Here is a 16,790-nt window from a genome sequence, read left to right as displayed (position 1 = left end):
AAGGCTTCTCTCCCCCTCTTAATGACTTTAACAGCACTTGGGGGAAAAAACAAAAAGACAAAAAAACAAACCCACTGTACTAGTAAAGGCATGTTGTCATTTACTATGTCTTCCTCTCATCCATTTCACCTCTGAGGTAAAAATATTAACAAATGGAGTGGGTATTCTCGACTATTTTGACAATTGGTAGGCACATATTTTAAGCAAAATAAGAGTTTCATCATTTTAAATATGTAAATGTTTCAGTTAGGCATTAACCTTGAGAGAATCATTCGGTTTGTTAAGTCTGTTTACTATGAAATCTTTTTAAGAAGATTTTACGTCATAGAACATGAACCTGTTAAAATCAAGACAGTATTAACTACACACAACTTCTGGTGTTTAACCACATGCACCCACTTAAAATAAGCTGCACTATTTTGTGGTGCCATTGTTCCAACATCTTCCAATCATTGCTAGAAAACTGGCATACTCTTTTGAAGTTATAAAATGTTTTCTCTCGAAGTATTTCTTGTAAAATAAATCATTGTTAGTAATGGTTGGAGGCCGTTCCTAAGTTGTAAATATTTTAAAAGCACATTCTGTTTTTAGAAGTAACTTCAAATTATGTAGTTTAAGATGCATATTTGTATACAGGAGAAGTTATTTATCCTTGCTGTATAGAGTTCCATTTTAACTGCAGTATGTATTCTAATCACATGGTTTGTGTTTTTACTGTGTCCTTTCAATTCAAGTGTTAGAAGCTTGCAGTATATAGAATAGATTGTGAGTTGTTATCAATTATGATACTAGGAACATTTCCTTTGGGACTAGATAAGAGTGGTCTCTTCTGACTTGTTGAATCACCTCAGTTTAGTTTCATCCCACCATTCTCAGTATAATCCATGAGAGGTATTTCCAAAAGGAGATGATGGGACAGGATAGGTTTCAGTAGAGTCAAATGTTTCTCATGTCTCAAGGTGATAAAATACAAAAATTGAGTGGACAGATATAGGTACTGACGTCTGATACAGAATTACAAAAAATTCTTGTCGAAATATTGTGAAAACAAATTTCCTACTACCATCAAATGCCTCCCCAAGCCCAAATCAAACAAGAGGAATGGTACTATAACATGGCTCTGTCCATTAAGAGCTATTTCCTTATAGCATATTAGAGTTGGGAAAATACTTCAGTTGTTCTGATAATTGCATATGTTCTAGGTAACAGGAAAACAGGCATCAAGTTTAGTCTTCCCGCTATTTTTCCCCCTATTACTTTACTGACTCATTGTATTGCATAACAGAGGACCACCCACACATGTTTAGAACAAGGAGAACTTTCAATGAAATACTTGATTCTGTTAAGGTGCAGAGGTGCTGTAACATTCCAAGTGTCAGCTTCCTGGGGAGTATGGAAAACCTAACGGTGCTTCTCCCTTGGAACTGCCATAGAAAGCCCACAACCCTAACATTTACAATTTTGTTTCAAAAGCAGACAGTTCCAGCAGGCTCTCTAGAGAAAGACTCATTGTAACTTATTAAAATATATGGTGCGAAATATCTTTTGAGGTTTTGACGAATCTAAGGAAAGGAATAAGAAGGGATTGTAAACTAAATGTTCACTGATAGACCATCGTATACAAGTAGATTTCTGCTTGTGGAAATGTAAAATAGGGTAATTCATTGACTTGTTTTATTTTGTGTGACTTAGATTTCTTTTTTATACACGAATATTTTTTGACCCTAAGCTTTCTTATACAGATAGGTATGTAAATAAGTGATTGTTTATGGTTCAGCTGCTTCAGTAAGTTATTTAATGCTATGAGACTATCACATACACCCTTGTGAGATTGTTTTAGATTTTAGGCCTTAGCTTCCACTAGAAATAATTTCTTCACCAAATTTAATGGATAAAGTTTCTTGGGTCTTTATGCATCCACTCATCTATTCATTCTTTGAGTCTACACATATTGAATGCCTGCAAAATCTGTCACCTCTGTTTTTCTTTGAATCACCACCTATGACATAGTAAACTTGAATAAAAACTACTCAGGAATTTTTTTAAATAGCAAATTATCTTCAGAATAATCCATGGTAATGTATGCAGCAATTCAAATAGATCTGTCTCTATAGGTTTCCTAGCAATCTGGATTTGAAACATCAATGTTAGTTTGTGGGACTGCTGGGATTTGTTTTGACAAACTGCAACAAGGATCACAAGTATATGAAAATATCAACTGAAATATTTCCATTCCATTGTTGTAAGTATCATGAATGGACGTCCTAAAGTAATTACCCCACTGTGGGAACAAAATTGGGTTCCTACTTTGTTGAACTTTAATTTTAGCAATTTACCATCTTATTTCTCTGCCCTGTGATTTTTGAAAAGCTGTCAATGTTCTGCAGCATTGTGAATGTTGCTAGCTACAATGCTTTTAGATTGCACTTTCTCATGAAGCCAAGAAAAATTTGTTTGAAATTTATAAAGGAGTGAAGAAGACAGGGGCCAAGTCGGCCAAACAGAAAAAGCTCCTGCCTTCCTTTAGGCTTCACATACACATAAACTGAGCTTTGGTCAGCTTCCATTTTTCAAAAATCACATTGTTGCCACCCTTTGTAAGGTCTGTTCCCCCTCTGGAGGTCCCATCTTTAACAGTCCAAGACTCTGCCTCGTGACTGACCTGCAAATTAGACACTTCAGCTCATCCAGTAAATTGTGGTCCCCTTTCCAGAGTCCCACCCATCCCAGTGAGCACATTTTAACACATGCTCATGTGGGCTTTGGGATTTTCAGGCTCGCACCTCAGACACTGCTGTGGGGCTGGAGCCCAGGGGTGTTCCCACTCCCACGAGGGGGTTAAGCACACACAGCCTCCAAACAGATGAGCCACACCCTTGTCACACATCCTGATATGGGGGTCAGGGAACCGTTTCCTCTGGGGGCTTCTCTGGGTTAAAAAAAAATAGCAAGCTGAAACACAGAACTGTCAGATCTCTTCATACCCTGCCAACTCTTTCTTGTAAGTTAAAGGAATATTGGCTTCCCTTCCCTTCAGGGCTCTAGCTGTCATAAGGGACCGGTTAAAGCCCTGGGGCAGCCAAAGTTATTCTTTTGCTGGAAGACTCCAAGACGGAACTTCATTGGCCAAAACCCCTAGACTTTTTATAGTATCTTTTGGTTCACGATTTGAAATGGCTGTTTCTTCTTTTGTAATTTTAATTGTTTTGCTTCCGACTGCAGCAATGATAAATGATGGCATTTGACTCAGCCAAAACGTGCAGTTCAGAGCCAAGTTGTCTCTCCTCAGAGGTGCCATCCCCAGCCTCATCAAAACAGCCGCAGGTGCACGTGATGCATGGTGCCTTCCCTCCCAGCTCAGGTGCCTGTGTGTCTGGCAGCACACTCAAACCACGCCCAATGCCAACAAGGGCAGGAGGAAACTACAGCTGTCACTGGGACCCTGCATGGTAGTTCTTTCCCCAGACCTCCCCTTTTTGCCCCTTAAGCTGTTTTTCCCTTCCCCATTTTTCCCCACTTCTTTAAGTGAAGACTCCTTTCCCCAGCACTCTGCTTAGGATTTAAAAATGAAGGGGTGGCCCCTACTGGCTTATTGCAAATTTGGCAGGGCCCATTTGGGACCCACATGGAAGCCCTCGATATATTTTGTCCCAAACTCAATTCCAGGCTTCAGGCTAAAGCTCTATTAAGGAAACCTGATCTGAGGAATCCAAAGCCAGGCGACAGGCAATGTCAATAGGCAGAACAAATGCCTGATGACTAAACCCCTGCTTCATGGAAGGAGACTGTGGTCCACGACATAGAGAAGGCTCAGGAAACAAAGGTCACAGACAGGAGGGAAAGTAAAGGCACAGGCAAGGGTGGATAATTCCTAATCTCTCGGTGGTCAGTGTTTCACTGTTGTAGGTTGCAATAGCACCCATGGTGGCCTTTGTCAAGCATCGCTTGGACTTGGTGACAACAAGAGGAATGCCTTTCTTCCTCACACCTCAAAGAGGTGAAAGAAGGGGAATGAGGAATGCCTCTATTTCCCTTTTTTCCAGAATGGGCAAGCAGTTCTCTTCACCACCCCAGCTTGTACTCCTCTGGATTGTATCCTGAACCATGGAGACTGCTTTAACCCTCAGTATCTGGAGGAAATATGCCTCATAGCCCTCTGCACAAAGGTTTGGCCAAACTATAAAGGGCTGGCTTGGCCTCTGGAGTCATACCATCAGGAAGTTGGACCTTTTTATATAGGAATGAGGACAGATGGTCTGAGGCTCCACATTACAGCCTTTCTATGTCTTGCAGGGTAATGTAGAGCTTTGCCAACCAGGTAGGGTTAATTCAGCCCTCCTGTTTGCCATCTAAGGAAAGGCCACAAGGGGCCATCCCAAAAAACACATTCCTGAGGCACCACCAGCAGAGAAGCTGGCTCCATGCCCACCTTCCTTATCCAGCTTCAGTCTCTCCTGCCCTCTCCTAGAAATCCTCACACTAGACAAGCCCCAGTCTCACTCTTGCCCCTCCAACAGATGCCTGGTGAATTTGGCTCCAGTAAGGTCCAGGTCCTCCTCTCTATAGAAATGAAAGCAAATTAAGGGGAAATTGGCAAATCTTCAAATAACCCTGACAGGCTTTTTGGAATTTAACCCAAGCATTTAAAGCCCTCCTGAAAAAAATGTTACTTTAAAATAAAACCCTGATGGACACTGAGAAGCAAGCTGCTCTGCCAGTGGCAGGAAAATTTGGGGATGAGCTTTGTATCACGTATCATCAGGGAGGGGGGCAAACTGTATCCAAATGGAAGAAAAGCGACACCAGCAAATGTCTCTGGATGTGATTCCAATGACTATGGAGACTGGAAGAGATTTTCAAGTGTGCATAATGGAGGGCTTATGTAAAACTAGGACCAAGTCTCAATTGTTGATAGACCAGGTTTTAATAAAATAGACGATAGATCAGGAATATAACAATCTCACTGCCCACTTGGAAAGGCAAATGGGCACTTGGGAAAGCACACCTCTCTACCTCCTGATCCAGTGGAGAAACTACTAATTATGAAGAATACATTTATTACTTAGGCAGCCTCTGATATCAGGAGGACACTGCAGAAATAGGACCTGGGAACAGACAGTACTTTAGAGATCCTCCTGAACATGTCTACCCTAAGTCTTCAACAATGAAGACAAAAAAAAAGAAAAAGAAAACCAAGCAGATTTTATTGCCACCATGCAAGCCTACAACCCCCAAAATGCCTAGGGTACACGTATTAATGGCTACAGATGTGCCAAGAACATTTCCTCTTCTGAAGTTTAACCACTCCTTATGAAGCTTAATTGCTTTCTCCAGGGTGAAACAGCTCAGGGTACAGTGTTAGTGTATTTCACTCTGTTTCCATAATCTTTGGCATGATTTCCTTGTATAATGCACACATTTAATCCATGCATCCTTAACTTTCTCTTGCCTGGCTGTCTAACTTCGAATGGTCAGGCAACTGAGCCTCAGATAATGGCTCCCTTTTACCAGGGACCCTTTAATAAGCCTCTGGGAGGAATCTAACTGCCGTGTTCCCTTACCCACCAACACTTGTCAGCAGAAAGTAGTTAAGATTGGTCATTATCCATATTCTATCGGCAGGTGTACTTCAGAGGCAGAAACGATACAGCCAAGAGACAGGGAAATACTGGGTACAGGACAGTTCCTCAGCAATGGTCCCGCTCCCGGGCCTGGGAACCTACTGTTCTGTGGCTGCATGTCTGCATGCTTCCCTTCCTGCAAGCTGTTTAAGTGTGCATGACAGTTGAAAAGACGAGCCACATTCTTGTCACATGTCATGTGATCGGGGCTGGGGGATTCATTTCACTAGGGCAGCTCTTGTAAGCCTGAGAAGTAGTGATGGCTAGTGCTCAGCAAAGCTAAATACTTAGATTGTCCTGGAAGAAGGTAGAGGAAGAGAGAAAGGACATAATATGATAGACATTTAAGGGTAGGAGGTCCAGAGGATTTTGTTCAATGGGAGAACGCAGAACAAAGTATTCAGCAAGGCCATCACAAATGATTTGATGACATGGACACCAACACTATGAAGTTGTGCAGTGATGGCTTTCTTCAGATCAGAACACGTGGCAGCAGTCACAGACATAAGCTTATCAGTATCTATGGTGATAAGGAGGCTATGGTGAGGCCAGATGGTAACATTTAACTGTGAGAAGTCAGGCTGCAGTTCCGTGAGAGCTGGAGGGTCACAGGGGACACTAAAGGGGCTTGACCCAGAGTTGTGGAGACTTAAGTATTGTCCCAAGGACCTAATTAGATTTGCAGCCAGCAAGGCTCTGCTCACCACTTTAACAAGACAAAAATGGAGGATCAGAGGGCTGAGATAATCACTAGTGAAGTCTCAATGTCATGCCCAATTCTCAAATTGTGTCAGTTTCTAGATCAAGAACTCCTTGAAGAGATACCTGAATCCCTAAGTAGAAAAGCCATGAAAAATCTGATTATATACCATGATTTTCCCAGTTCCTCAATGGTACCTGCGATAATTTACTGAAAGGTTTAGTTCAGAGAAAGAATAGCTAGACACTGAGGATTATTCAACAGTTTGAGGCAACACTGATATCCAGAAATTGGAAGTATAATCATGGTTCCTCTATTTACTGTATAGACTAATATCTGGAATAGAGTCCCAACGTTAAACTGTCTCTCCTGGTTCCAGACCCACTCACTGATTTTTCTAGTCACCTAAAATTACTATGCCAGGTTAAACAACTACCACATAGGCTTTGTTCTGAAACTGCCCTCCCCGTCAAAATAGAAAGTTTTTTGAATGTGTGATAGAACTTAGCTGTTGTATTGCTTTTTATTCCAGTTCAAAGATGATCAGAAAGTTCATATTCATAGGGAGAGAAAATAGGACTCACAGTTTGCCTCGGGCACATGAAGTCTGTTGTGTGCCATAGTATAGTCCTAAGACTTGGACTGCCTGTACATCCCAGAAAACATCAGAGATCCAATGGTATCATGTCGATTGTGCCAAAAGAATGTGAGGTACTTCGTAAAGGCCTTAGTAAGATACATGCTCCAAGGGTAGAGACAAATGTAAAAAATTTTTAGGACCCATCATGTGCTAAGTAGTTAATTAGGTCCAGGGTTACACGGAACATCTCTAGAGGAAAGCAGCAGGCTTCATCTTGCATCTGCTATCCCAAAACAGAGGGCACAATGAATAGTAGTCCTCTTTGGATTCTGCAGCTAACATTGGTCACATTTGAATACTGCCCTGGCCCATAAATGAGAAGTCATAGAAGGCTTCCAACTTTAAGAGGGCCCAGAGCAGGAATGAGCCCTACAGCAGGTCCAGGCTTTGGTGCAAGCATCACTGCCACTTAAGCCTTAGGAACTGACCCAAGTGTTGGTAGTGTTAGTGGTAGGAAGAGATGCAGGATGCAGCTTATGGAATTGTCACTATAGAGATTCCTGGTATTTTGCAATTAGTCCTGTGTACAGCAAAACAGTTGTAGATCCTTTGAGAAACAGCTTCTGGTTTTTTACCAGGCTCTGATCATAGGTACCAAGTGGTCATCCATTCTAAACAACTAAGTATGAATTAGTTTTTCTGACCAACCACACCATAGACTACCACTGGACCTGTCCAGGTCTATAAGACGGAAGTAGTTAATCTGGGACCAAGCCTGACAGAACCAGCATGCATAAGTTGCATGAGCAGGTAGCCCAGACTCAGGGCAACCACAACATTTGCACCAGTCCCCCTTCCTCATATGCGGTCAGTGGCCCTATGGAGTAGTGCCACATGACCAACTAGAGCTAGAGCCTGTTTACAGATGGGTTGGGAAGCTGTGGTCTATGATGCACAGCACGTGCATTACAGCCGTATCCAGGATCTGTTTCAAGGGAATGGAGAAGCAGTCTCAGTATAACTTGTTAAACCTGATTATCCCATTTCTGTGGAAGAAAATGTGGCCCAAGATGAGAATTTCTCTAAATCCCTGGGCAGTGGCCAATGGCCTTCATGTGGATAGGGGATTAGAAAGACCAGATGATTAGGAGACTGGGAGAGGGGCATAAATATGAGTGCATGGGAGTCAGACGAAAATTGCCAAGATTCTTGTATCTTTAAAAGATATCTACCAGTGGAGGCACTGAACCATCAAATAGATGAAGTGATTCTTCCAGTTGAAGTTAACTAGCCTTCATTGTTCAGCTCAGAACTGTAATGATGGGTTACAGAATGGCATCAGGGGCAGATGACCCTGTGTATGGTTCCTGAAGCCCACATGTATTTCTCCTCAAGGAGGCCACTTAGTGGCAGTTCAGAACTATATTGACCCTCTTTATTCTGAGTGGCCGGTAGTTTCTATTTATAGTTATGTTCGTTTTGGCCCTGTGTTTATCCTTTCTTGTCCAGAGCCTTGGCCAATACTGCTAACTTTGACGGCTTCCAAAATCACTTATTTGCAGGCAAGAGAACACGGTACATGATCAAAGGAGTGGACATGTTTGACAGCAAAGGATATGCAGGACAGAATAGGGCTGATGACCACGGGATTCACTAGTTGTGTAACATCTCAACTACCAGAAGCAATTGGCCTCAGGATATTGAGGATATCACGTAAGAATGAAACTAAAGCAGTATCTCAAAACGCTTCACAGAAACTATCAGCCTTCAGAATACATTATGTGTTTTTAGAGATCCATATGGTACTGGGTCTCCAATAGAAGTACCATATACCAGCAGGCAGCTGGTAAAAACAGGAATACCTATATATAATCATTAATAGTCCGCTGGGAGACTCACTTCCCATCTCTGGAAGTCTTGGCTCTGCAGGGTTGAAGATTCTGTTTCCCAAAGCAGATCTGCTCTGGGCGAGGGACTCAAGGTCACATTGAGCTATAACAGTGGCTATCAGGATACCTTGGACTACTATATGCTAAGGGGTCAACGCTTGTGGACAAGTCACCATACTGGAAAGTGTAATTGAGCTTGATCAGTAGGAAGAGAGGGTTGCAATGTATGAAGGAAGAGATATGTAAAATATATGAAGCCATGTGATCCACTTGGACGTTTTCTGGTGCTTCCTTGACCCATTGTGCCTATGGGCATACATGTGGATCATTCCCCAGATAAGGGTATGATTAAAGTGTCCAACCTCTCAGGAATAAAGGATTGGTGTCACTGCACTAGGAAAGCCACCAACATTTCCAATGGTGATAGTTGAGGGTAAGAATTGAGTAGCAAAGGAATGAGGGGAAGAGCTGTGGCCTGAAGCTTCATAGAAAATGGCCTATAATTTGTTCTCCTAACCCTCCTTAAGTTTCCCTTCAGAAAGGGAGGCCCACTGGAGCTATGAAGGAGATGCTCCCCACATCTGTTTCAAGGAGACCCACGCAATGCAAGAATGGACTGTGGTGGCCATGAAAATATGCCTTTCATATTTGAATGCAGACAGCATATTGAATGACCTCAGTTAATGCACTCTGTGCTCTAGAAATACATGGCATTGTCTAAGCTCCCTTCCCTTTGGTTGTTTCTGACAAATGAACATTTGGAGCTATTAAGACAGTCCTAATCTTGTGAGATACTGGACTCTTCGTAGGTACCCCTGTTTTAGGTCTCCATTAACCTTTCCAAAGCATTCTTAGAGATGCACAGACATTTAAGACCCTGATTATTTCCCTTCTACCCTTTCAAAGATGCGACTTGCATTGTGACCTCATGGCTACTAGCCTTTGAGATCCCTCTATCTTCCTTTATGGCCATTTTCCCTCCAGCCCCCTCAATAAGCCTCTGAGATATCTAGTTTCATCTTTATCTGTTCATGGGAAGACCCATTCTCACAATTATGGCTAGTTCCACAGGAAAGTCTTCAAACTTTTTCCCCACAGCAGTGAGTCCCTGGGAAGAACCAATACATTTTATGAAAGGATTCCTTTTAGATCTCTTTTCAAAGACTTCTGTCAAAGGCATTTAAGGAATAAAGAGACCCCTGAGGTCTGTCCTGGGGAGATAGTGCTGCTCCGGGGTGGGGGGGTACTGACCTGGTGGGGAGTGGCTGTGCAGTCTGCTCCTGCACTGCTTTCTGTGAGCCCCCCTAACCCCTCTACTCCTAAGTCTGCCCCTTCGCCACACCCTGTCTCATCCAAGTCATGCAGCTTATCTGCCCTTCTCCACTGTGCATCCTTGGGAAGTGGCTCCCCACCTATGGGTCTCGTGCCTTGACTCTGCTAGGAGCAGTTAAGCATCCTGCCAGTGCTCCTTTCCCCTATGGAGGCAGGGATCCCTTGACTGCAAAGTTGCAGAGAGGATCATGAGTTGGAAAACTTGCCTGAGGGCTGGTGCAGGCTTGGAGCTGGAGGGAGAGCACTGCCCAGGGACTGTCCTTGCCAGCTACCAAAACCTTGTGTGACTGAGCTCAAGAGCAGTGCATCCAGATTCTTTTCAGAAGTGAGACTTTCCAAAGGACCAATGACAGATTCCTGTGCCCCTTATTCCTACTCAGTAGCTATGTATTGATCCCACCATGCAAGGCCTTCCAAGTTAGTCAGGAATAAATATGTATACCAAAGAAAAATGGCCAACTACTAAAGACCACCAAGACAGCCAACAGAAATGTGGCATCGGTCAAGACTAAGCCCTGGAAAATTAGAGCAATTCATTCAAGACAGATTTTTCTTTTAAATCCAAACCTCCCATGCCAGTCAGAAGCCTTCTGACCAGAGTTGGAGCAGCATGCATGAATTTGGATAGGACAGAGATTTTCAGAACCCAGAGTCCTTAACCTGCAATGGGTTTACAATGGCCCTATTAAGCACCTCTTAAGCAGGGGACTCTCCCAACCCCCATTGGTAGTAGCCAAATTCTTAAACACTGAAGAATTTTTGGAAACCAAATGTTTCCACTTTTGAAGAGCTTAGGAAAATGTGATTGTGATTGTAAGATACTCCCTGATTTGGGAGATAAAGCACACAGAAAATAATTTGGTTCCAATGCAAGACCACCAAGTCCTTCCTGATCCAGAGACGATAACTGGTATACAAAATCCCTTTTCAATTAAAGCTGAGAGCCAAGGGACAACTCAGTATTTGTCCCAAAGAGGTGAGCATTCCAAAAATCAGTATCCCTAATTACAGTGGCACTACAGCTGAGATCCTTCCTGGGCCACTGAAAAGGGACATGCTGTGAAGAACTATTCTCAGAAGAGACATTAAATAATACCAGTGGTTCCCCAAAAATGTTTGCTCATGACAGTCTGTGGTGCTTTGCCTCAAAGAGCAAGCCCCAAAGTTACGTCTTAAGGAAACACCCAGCATTCAGTTAGAAGTGTTGGGTTCACAAGGAGACTCTCCTAAGTTAATCCGATTCTTGCCTGGATCCTGTTAAAGTGGATGTGGAGCAGCAATCACATTCAGTCTTAAGGTTATACCTGAATTTAACTTTAGAACTGCTTGGCTCTTTGTGGGTCTGTATCTACTATTGTAATGAAATTTTTCTTGGGAGGTTCAAAACTAGTGAGTCTTGGTGCTAAAACCACATCATAGAGACCTCCAAAGCTACCGCAAATTAGCAGGAAGTTTGATACCACCTCTATACTAGACAGGACTTTGGTACTACTCCACTTGTATGGGAACATCCTGGGGGTGACTGAGGTCATGGCGAGGCCCTGAATGAGATCCCAGATCCACCCAAGATTCCTGGTGTTATTCCAATCCAAGGAGAGGTCTTTGGTACTCTTTTAGAGCAACAAGAAACTCTTGGCATGAGTGGGGGTGTTGTCCCAGACTTGCTTGTCTTTTCTGTTCCTTCAAACCCAATTGCTACCTTTAATGCTTCTTCCAAATGGCCTGAGCCCCAAAGCACTGTACCACATGGACTTGCAGTCCAGAGTGCTATACATATCTACACTTTTGGTTTAGTTCATTACATACTCCTCAAATAAAAAATTCACTATCTCCAGTAATGGCTATAAGTAATGTAGAAAGTGAAAAGCAGGTTCATATAAGCTTCCTGACAGCTAACACTCAAGGGTTCCCATTAGGTTCTGAGAGGACTCCTCCAGAAGAGTGTTGCCCAACTTCCTACTGATTTTCAGATATGAAGGTCCTCTTGGTGATCTGGTTTAACACCTAGGGTCACTTGTTTTGAGCCTGCCAAGAGGCATCTGGAGGTTATAAAGGAAAACAAGAGGTCCCAGAAGGAAAAGCAGCCCAAAGTTTTACCTGTTTGTTGTCAAAATCTGCCTTAAATGGCCCCAGGTCAGAATCCATGGGTTACAGATGTGCTCACGGGGAAGAACAAAAATTGGAATGGAACCCACATCCTGTTGATAATGTAACTAAGAATAAAGAAAGCATGACAGGCATTGAGGTGGAAAAGGGGACATAAAACAAGTCACATTTAAGTGATCACAAAGGACACTTCAGTGCTAATATTCCAGAAGCTGAAAAATTGAAAAACATTCAAGAAATGAACCAATACTCCAAAATTGTTCATACAAACTAAGAAATGGCATTAAACATGTCCACCTATTTACCAACTGAAACATGTCATTTTAAATGTTCAATGTTAAGTATTTCTGCAAGGTTTTACTCTTGTAAATTCCTAAAAGTCACTGCAAGCCGTAACACTATGAGCTCCATTGCTACAGATAGGAGTTGTGATCAAGGGCAGAAGTAATGGTTTAGTGTTCCAGTAGCCTGGCTTTAACTGCAGTTCCATCCCACATTCTTCACACTCCAACATAAGTTGTCAGGGTAGTACACACAATGAAAGTGATCAGCCAAAAACTCCAGAGAATATACCAAGAACCAAAATATGAATCTCCAGTTCAACCAAGTCCCTTATCATTAAATAAAGACGGGATTAACATTGGAGCAAGAGGGAGCCATAGAGGCCCTGACTTAAATCTCAGAGCTCTAATTACAGAATTTCTCCCCATCAAAGTCAAAGAATGAACAATCAGAGCAGAGAACAGCCAATTTGCTTAATAACTGCAAAGCTATCCTCTACAGTTTAAAAAAAGTCCAAGACCCCAAACTCACAAGGAGAGTCACTAAATTTTTATCACTGTCCATCTTAGGAAACCACTGTTTTAAATGAACTTTTTTCCAGTGGGTGAACTACGCTTGTCAACTCACTTATCAGCTCAGCTACTAACTAAGTGTCCACAAAGTCACATGAATTTACCAACCTCAAACTCATCCAAGACTGAAATAAAAACAAGTATTGCTCCAGGGATAATTACTCTTGACAGTTATTCTGAGAATTTTCATCAGTTGCCACCAAGAAATAACAAAGCCAGGTATTGCAACCAGTTACTGGAAGCAGCAAAATTTTGAAGTAGGCTGATCTGTCATGTCAGATGCAGCCCATACTCAAACTGAAGATGTTGCAACACAGTTAAAACAACTTTCTTCAATAAGTTGAATGATATAAAACCACAGAACAAAAAAGTTGCAAGTACACCAAACCTCGTGGCATAGTAACATGCCCTTCTCCTGATTTTATTTTTGCTGTACAACAGAAACCATGTTCAAGAGTACAAAGTAATCATGTTTCATCCTTAAAAAAGAACACATCCCCGAAAAAGACAAAAATCCAACCCACCAAGAGATGGGTGGAAAAAGCAGCCCACATTTGTAAGTCATTAAGAAAATGATCAGCAGAATTGGAAACGTTGTGCTATACTTATAGCACAATGACATTTGGATAACATCTAAATTTCAAGATTTTGTCCACATGATGTTCCTACTATGTTGGGGAAGGTTTCTTCCTTAATCCAAATACGGAAACCACTAGCTCAAACGAGGTCCATTATACAACCCAAAACAGTATGTCCTGTACTCATAAAATTACGGAGATATCCTAAAACAGCAGAGAAAAATATGTATTAACATTTCTATTCACTCAGCATATTTCATCTCCAAATGAAATACAATGGCAATGTTCACCGATGACATCTGAGAATTCTAAGCTTAAACGTTGAGTATCAGAAAGCCCATCCTTTGACCCAGCCCCTTCTCTACACCTAGCCAGTGTGTCAATGTGATAGCCGACAATGCCCAGTAAAAGTTTCAGCAGGCAGAGGAGCAACTTATGAATCAGACTGCCAATATAGCCTGGATCTCTCGTGAAACATCCTTATTAGAGTCAGCACTAACTCTCAGGAATGTAAATGTGGTATGTTCAGGTGGAATTACACTGGTTTCTACTAAAGTGAAAAGGAAATCTGCTCATCTAGTGTTGGAACACAAGAGCTGTCCACAATGGAAAGTACACAGGAAAATTTCATTATGCCATGAACTTTACTAAGATACAAAAAACCTAGTGTCTACCCCTTAAGATTTTGAACTGCCCACCTGCAACTGTCTTGACCGAGTTATACAAAAAGACACAGGCCCATATTATACACACCTTGGGGCAGGACGAGTGTTGCTGCTGTCAGGGAAATCATGGAGAAAAGGCATGGTCAAAAAGGAAATGCAGTAAGGATAGAAATAGTGTAAACTGGTAAATTAGGGATAAGCTCCCATGGATGTCAATTGCTAAGTGGGTTTTAAAAAGCAGCAGTGATAAAGAAATAGTTTTGTTTGGTCCAGCAGCATACAGGCCACCACTGCCCAACTTCTGTGATGGTGGTGCTCACGGTATAGGGATGGCATCCCTCTTCCAAAAGCTGATCAGCTATACACAGTTCAGAGAAAAATCTAATGTCATACAATGGGCATCCTACTGAAGGAAGATGTACACATACAATTCGAGGGTACATGTCAAGGAATTGATCCAGAGACTTGTGGAGCTTCATCTTCTTGTCTGTTCATGGAGTGTGTTCTTTAATGGCTGTAAGTTTGGTAGACACCCAAGCCCCAGAAGACTTAGAATTGGTCCAAGCTCTTCCTTATATGAAAAAACCTTAAAGATTAAACTTAGAGTTTGGCCACACAATTAGCTCCAATTTATAAGCAGTATGCTCCAATAGCTTTCTGGAATCAGGTGGAATATGAAAATGTTGCCCCAGAATGTTGGCTTCGCAGCAAAAACGGTCGTCCCTTCTCTGGGGTCACCACTTGCCTCAAATTCTGTGCCCACCCCCACAGGGACATTCACAACATGAATAGAAGCATGGTAGTTTGTACTTTAACTCAAGGAGATAACCACTCTTATTCCTTAAGGTGAGTGGCTCCAGGTGCTACCTCTTTCTAAACTTTGAGACAGAGGTGAGTTTGGCTCCAAAGGAAGGAATGGAGGCCAAGATCAAATCTGGGGTCATCGAGGTCCTGGCACCCTGCTGTAAAAAAAAGTGTTTCAGCCTCTTCCCCCTTCTGGGAACAAGAGGGCTATGATCATGATGGAAGTTCTTGCATGTAACATAAGGGCAGTGGAGAAGAAACCTGTTCCCCAAATCAAGCAGAAGAATAACTCAAAAGTAAGGCTTTGCCACTGCCAACTTTAGGGAGTAAAACAGACCATGCAACCTGCAGTAAATCCGATCCCCAATTTACCTGAAAAAGTTCAGACAACTCTACAAGTTATTTGCTGATGCCATCTTCTCACCCAACAAAGCCATCTCCAGGATTCTGCTGGTCCCCTAAGACTGCTGCAGCCACACCAACTCCATTGAAGAATAATCCAACTGCCTCGTGTGGATTTTAAGCAGCAGCCCTCTCCACTGCACAACACCTTCGGAAAGACTCAGCAGTGCCAATGCAGCTGACATTTCACAGCTTGGCGGAGTTGCTCCTCTCCCTGCCCTGTCTGCTCCTGTGGAGCCCCTTGTTAATTCTGAGCCTCCCACTGGTGTGACTGAGCCACTAACGTCTCATCAGCCAAATCAGCAGCCCTCCTTCCTCACCTCTGCTCAAGATCTTGCCTCTTCTCCAAAGGAAGATGAGCAGCATTCTGAAGCAGATGAGCCTCTATCAGAGGAGCCCCTATCTGATGACCCCTTGTCACCTGCTGAGGAGAAATTGCCCCACATTGAAGACTAGTGGTCAGACAATGAGCACATCTTTTTGGATGCAAATATTGGATTGGCCACTGCACCTGCTCAGGGCTTGGTTTTGTTTGTATGTGCCTGAGGAGAGCAGCACTCTACCAATCCCACTGAGCATCTCAACCATAGTAATTCTTCCTGTCTCTCCCTTGTATTATTACCAGCATGAAAACCTGAATATGCCCCAACACAGTGTTGAACTAAACAAGATTAAGGTTGAGGCTAAAGAAGCTAAGAATAAGAAAATGAAGGCCTCAGAGCAGAAAGACCTGGCAGCTAACGAAGGTCCAGAACTGTTCTGAGGCAAATGATTTAAACCAAATTTCTTCTCATAAGGCATTAACATTAACCCATGACAATGTTGTCACCACGTCCCCTTCTGCTCACACGTTGAGGGGTCCTGTAACTATTGTGTCTGAAGGCTTTTCTCCCCCTCTTAATGCCTTTGCTAGTGCAGTGCATTTTTTCAAGGTGCTGTTTAAAGAAAGTCATGTTGTTTACTGTGTCTTCATCTCACCCATTTCAAGTCTGAGATGAAATAAACAGGGTGGTTATTCCCAACTGTATTTTGAAAATTGGTAGAAGGTACACATTTTAAGCAGGGAGTTTTTTAGTTTTAAATACATAAAGAAACATTTCAATTAGGCATTAACTGACAGATTCACTCAGTTTGGAGCTTTAAATGAAATCTGTTTACTAAGAAACAAGCATTTTTAGAGGGGTTTCAACAGGTTCATGTTCTATAAAGTAAAATCAAGACAGTGTTAACTACACAGCTTCTGGTGCTTAACCACATGT

At 42.4% G+C, this 16,790-nt stretch overlaps 1 pseudogene; it reads left to right on the top strand.

The window, feature by feature from the left end:
• The first annotated feature begins 10,507 nt into the window (after positions 1-10,507).
• On the top strand, positions 10,508-16,529 carry LOC108307409 (annotated as a pseudogene).
• The last annotated feature ends 261 nt before the right edge of the window (positions 16,530-16,790 follow it).

The sequence above is a fragment of the Cebus imitator genome, unplaced genomic scaffold (genome assembly GCF_001604975.1).
Source record: "Cebus imitator isolate Cc_AM_T3 unplaced genomic scaffold, Cebus_imitator-1.0 Scaffold79, whole genome shotgun sequence".
Classification (NCBI taxonomy): domain Eukaryota; kingdom Metazoa; phylum Chordata; class Mammalia; order Primates; family Cebidae; genus Cebus; species Cebus imitator.
Note: the sequence above shows the minus strand (reverse complement) of the source record. Positions and strands in the feature narration are given on the sequence as shown.